The 5572-nt window shown below is 44.3% G+C and overlaps 1 protein-coding gene across 1 annotated transcript in view; it reads left to right on the top strand.

The window, feature by feature from the left end:
* Positions 1-5148: 5148 nt before the first annotated feature.
* C6 (complement C6) overlaps positions 5149-5572 on the top strand; it is a 22336-nt gene continuing 21912 nt past the window's right edge. Inside the window, exon 1 of the mRNA XM_005426093.2 lies at positions 5149-5241. The gene's annotated coding sequence lies outside the window, so the exon portion shown is untranslated. The remainder of the gene's footprint in view (positions 5242-5572) is intronic.

Genomic DNA, 5572 nt, shown 5'->3' with positions numbered 1-5572 from the left:
ACATCTGAGTCCAGCTGAGTTAGTTGTGTGGAATGGCAGGTATTTTATCCTGTGTTTTATCTAGAATATCTGTTAAGCCATGGGGTACAAGTGCCTCACAGCTCTGTTGTGAGCACTCCAGAAGTGCCATTTCTCACAGAAGAGCTAAGCACAGATGCAGCATCCAGCACATCTTGCTGGGGGATGTTTCGGCGATTCCAAATCTGGTCTTGTTCACTGTCTCAGACCTCAGCATCCCTCTCTCACTCCCGTGCTCCAGTGGGTATCAAGAGAGTTAATTTGCTGAATGACTTCAACAGTGATGGAAGTAATTTAGGCAGCAACTGCAAATGGGAGACTGTGGTCTCACACTGCCATGTGACAGACGCTTTAGGATAAAGTGGTGGTGGCAGCTCATGTGCAGTGATGCTCACGGTCCAGACATGAACTGAGGGCCAGGCTGATGAAGCAGAACAAGAACATGTGGCCAAAATGTTGCCATCCCTCCCCTGCATTCATCCCTCTGTGGCCTCGCAGCGGTGGCTGCTGCAGGCTCCTTGCTTTGGTGCAGCAGGTGCTCTCCACTGCAGGCAGTATTATGGAGGATGAGTGACTCTCTCCTGGCACAGACCAGCTCAGACTCTTACTCAGCTGGTGCTTCCTTCTCCCTTGGAGGCAGGTTTGGAAGGCAGGCTACTGTGCAAAGGGTGGCTGCCTTTCCACCCACCCCTCATGATCAGGTGAGGGGGCTGAGTACTGAGTGATGGATGCCTGTCTGCAGCATTTCTGGTTGGTTCCAGTCCCTTCTGCTGCTGCTAAGGTGCCTTACAAGCATGGAACCTGGGATTTACTTTCTCCATAATTTTGGTCCTTCACCGTGTGATAGATGAAACCCACTTTTTAAGCATCTCAGGCCCAGGAAGAAGAGATGTTTTTTTGGTTCAAGGGAACGTGTTTATGCTGTAATTGGGCTGGGGTAGGCCTGTAGTCATGCTTCTGTCTGCCTGAGGCATTGCTGGGCGCTCAGTGGGGATAAAATCCAATGTGGCTTCTAAAAGTGAGATGCTTTAAGTTAATTTCCAGGTATCTTGTGGCCTAAAGAAGCGATGAAATATTGTTCTGAAAACAAGGGAAGGTCCTGAGCTGGGGTTTCCATCCTTAGCTCCATGCCAACCATTACTATGGGGTACAAGCAAGAGGGCAGAAACTTCTGTATTATTAATTAAACTCAAGTAAGCAGAAAATTCTGCATAACAGAAGGAATGCCTGATTTTGTTCATTCAACAAAGCAGCTGAAGAGGGAAGCTGATTCCAAACTCTGCCTCATAAAACCTGAATCTGCTTGTCCAATCCTTGGACATAAATAGTTTTTCTTCACAGGTGCTGCTGTTCCACAGAATTCTCTGTGCTGATTCTCCAACTCTCGACCCTGCTCTTCAATCCCACACCTCCTTCAGCTCTGCAGGGGCAGCCAGGGAGGAGGCAGAGGCATGGGATCCCTGGTGAGGCAGAGCACAGGTGGCAGCTGCCTGGCTGCATGCAGGGCTGCCTGCCACTGCTGTGCCACGCCAGTGGCACTGCCACCTCTGTCCTCAGACAGCCCAGAGAGAGACAGAGGGTAGAGGATGTTCTATGGGTCACTTTTCTTATTGCCACAGGATGTGTCAGAACATCTCAGCATTTCAGCATTGAAGCCATTCAGATAGCCTTTGTGCTTACTTAAAGGTGTCTCTCTTTTTTTTTTTTTTTTAATATCCCTTCTCATCGGGGGCATTTATGGAGGAAAAACAACTCTGAATTATTCAATTAAGTGCAAGGTGTATTTTCCTCCTGCTTCATCCTGATAGTAAATTTTCATCAGCTGTGTAGGGGGGGAAGATTTCTCTTGTGCTTTGTTTTCAGGAAGATTTTGAGGGGAAAAAATGTCTAGTGAATAGTGTCCCTTTATGCTCTTAAAACTCCAGATTTTGTCAGAACATAGACAGCTGATGCTAAGACCAGTGTGAGATGAGGGATGTAGTGCACTAAACTCTTGCTAAGCATTTTCTGAAGAACTGAAGGTTGGTGGTGACAGTCCACAGACACAAATTTTATGGGACAGGATGAACATCTTTTCCCATCTCTGTACATAAGAAATATGGAAAATGCTAGAGATGTCACTTAAATTGAAGACCTGTTTGATTTGTTTTTCTTATCTCTCAGAAAATGTTGCGGTGTTTGCCCCCTTCCTTTCTGTTACCTTCTGTTCTTTCCCCTTTGCAGACCTATTCTTTGTTCTTCAGCAGAGGTTTGCAGTGAGAACACAGGCTTCTCTAAGAGGAGAGTTAGAGGTTGACTTTGACTTGGGAGAATAACATAGTTTTTCTGAGTATGAGGAATTAGATATAGGATGAAACAGATGAGACATGACCTTGTGAAACCCAGCTAGAAATGCTAGTGTCAGGCAGAATACTCACTGAATTTCTTTGAGGTAATATTTTCACATTGTTTGAAAAATGATCTTTTATTCAGACATTGCAGCAGAGATGGAGAGATGTGTTTGTTCTCCTGGATAAATAGTTCTTGTAGAAATAATGAAACTGAGGCCATGAATATGTACATAGACATTTCCAAAGTCTGGGGGCAATAACCTGACCTCTTTGGACTGCTCCCAGTTTCATTCCAGTGTTGTTGCTTTGGTCTTTAGGGAATACTGCACCAGAACTTGAGACTTGAGGCTCAGTAAAGCACAGCAGATATGAGAATATCTTTCAGTGTTGATGCTTTTCTGTTGAAAATCAGTTCTAGAAGGTAGCCTGGTTTGTATGAGCCATCATTTGCCATATTGCTGACTGAATTTCTAAGTGCTTCTATCTCTAGCAGACTGTCAGGACAGAAGGTGAACACAAGCACTAGGGTACTGCGCACTGTTTAAGATGCCCTTGAACATCCTATGGTTTAAGGGAAAGATGCACTTATGCAAGTGCTAACCTCCATCTAGGGCAGAGAGTGAGGTAGTTTTGAGGATACCCTGTAGACAAAATTTTTGAGAAACAGGTATAAAAGGGAGAGCAGTCCTTCAGTGACAGGCAGTGAGCTGCCACGCTTGTGAAAAACTCCTTTCTTTAGTCGCCTTGGTGACAACATGAGTGCCTACTTTGTTGTTCTGGCCCAGACCCTTCATTGGTCTCATCCCCTTGCCAGCTTGCAGAGGAGCTGACAGCCTGCTGGGGCACATCAGCAGCTGTATGCAGCTTTGCAAAAAGTGAGTAAGCCCACACAGCACTCTTTGCTCCATGGCCTCTAAGTTTCAGGCAACTGATTTACATGACCTCCCATCTAAGCATTCAATACAGATGCAGCTGTGCTGTTCTCAAGCCCTGGCTTTGGTGTCAGGTCTACCTGTGCCCATCCCCACCTAACATTTCTGTTAATGCTAAGTGTGGTGCTAGTCTGTGAGCTTGTTCTCTAATTGCAAATGGCTTTTCTCATAAGACTGCTTTTGTAAAAGACTGTTTTTACTCTATGTGAAGTGTCTTTCCCTTGTAATATTTTAAAATGTAATAACTCTTTAGTAACTCTTATTTATCCTGATATGAAGAAGTGAAAAAAAATAGCTTCTCAACTAGAAGGTTTTAGCCATCTGCATTATGTACTGTGAACACTGACTTGCAGCTCACAGCTGTGGTTTGTTTCTGCAAGGCTGGGAGAAGCCAGGCATCTCCTGGGGTCCCACTGGGGCTGGAGGGGCTGCCCTCAGTGAGCTGTGAGTACTGAGGTTTAGAAGATGTTCTCTGGAGGGTAGAACACAATATTTTTCACATAACTTTAAAAATCCCACCCAGCAGCAATGATAGAGCCAGTGATGACTATTTTGATTTCCTATGACAAGTTTACACAATGTAATAAGGATCTGGCAGAACATCACTTTGCTAATTTTGTGCTCAAGTTGTGTAACAACAATTCTTGGCAAGCTCAGAATTAAAAGAAAAATCTGCAAAGGCAACTGGAAAATAAAGCTATGCAGGAAGCTCTGAGGTTTTTTTCAAGGATATAGATGACCTTGGATCCCAACAAATTGAGAAACATGTTTTGAGGACTCTGACATCTTGGCTTATTTCTGCCAGTCCAATGGAGTCAAGAGGATCCAATGTAGGATTGCCCTCTGCATGGAATCCTTGCTGGTTATTTGGGAGGTGAGGGATTCAATATTTCATATCATGATTATTTTTTTAGAGCAAACGACTTCCTTGTTTTGTACTTGGCATTGCTGTTCCTGTTTTGCATGTGTGTATTCTCTCATTTAGCATTCCAATCCCTGCCTTGGCACCTCAGTTGTGAGGTGGTGCCCGTGCTGCAGGACAGAGGCTCACAGTCCTTGTCTGCTGGTAGCACTTGCCCAGGGCCAGAGAACAGATCTCGCCATTGAGGGCAAAAGGCAAACTGCTGTAAATAACCTCAAATGTATTTGCACTTTTGCTCTCTCTGGGAGCCTCCCTTTGGTGGAGATGGTGCAGCAGCAGACAGATGTCTTGCCTGAGCCTGGACTCTGTCTCCTGTTTCCTTGTGAAAGCAGAAATGAGTTACAAGCATGAGCCTTCTTACCAAATTGTCACTTTCCTGCTGTCAGACTGAAGGCAGAGAGGTTGTGCAGCTCCCTGGGGCAGTACAAGGAGACTTGCAGTGCATTGAGCCACTGTGGCCTGATGCAAATATACTTTGATTCCTCTTGGCTTGTCCTGGGCAGCTGCATTTGTACACAGAGGTGGTTCTCCACACTTCTGCAAAACACATCTCCCTGGGCGTGCAGGTGCAGAGGCCGCTTTGTTCTGAGCGCTCCTCCCACCAGATCAATTTGCCTTCATTAAAACATAACCAAATCAAACAAAGCCTCTGGCCTTTCCTTTGAAAGGCTGCAGCAAACCACACCAGGGCAGCATGAGTCTGCAACATACACTGACTTTTCAGGTAACAATCTTACAGTAAGTTAGAAAGGAGGACTTTTTTGTTGCTGTTGTTGGCTTCAATGCACACAGGTTACAAGACCTATGGAAAAGTGTTCTGTGGGGTTTGTTCTATTTCTTTAAAATGTTAATTACTCTCTCATGGGCTAATATTTATATGGCTTCTGATGCACTGATGGGTTGGTGTTTTGCTCACTGATAAGAATAAAGAGTCTTTTTCTATGTACAGCACAGTGATGGAATAAAGCAAGTAATTGTTGTGTAGCGCTTCATCTCTTTTCCAAGCTGGCATTGTGGGTGCAAGAAGCCAGGAAGTCAGGTATGGAAAAAGAAAATATCTGTTTTTCTCACTGGCAAGACTGCTACTTCCTCTGTCTTATCCTTTTTGTATCCCATTATACTTAAATCTCTCTGAAAGGCTTGTTCATTCATGAGTTTTCCATGTAAAAAGTGCTGCAAGTTCTCACTGCACAACAGTGTGAAAACCTACTGCCTTTCTTTGCTAAGGGAGGAATCAATGGCTGGATTTGATGCAATTTCATTTTTTTCTCGGCAAAGTATAAAAAACATAATAGCATATGTGGCTAAAAACCTTAAAGAAAAAAACAATTGCACAATTAATTTCAAATTCTTGGAAACGAAGTATTTTG

The sequence above is a fragment of the Geospiza fortis genome, unplaced genomic scaffold (assembly GCF_000277835.1).
Source record: "Geospiza fortis unplaced genomic scaffold, GeoFor_1.0 scaffold163, whole genome shotgun sequence".
Taxonomy (NCBI): Eukaryota; Metazoa; Chordata; class Aves; order Passeriformes; family Thraupidae; genus Geospiza; species Geospiza fortis.
This window is presented reverse-complemented; position numbering and strand designations above follow the sequence as displayed.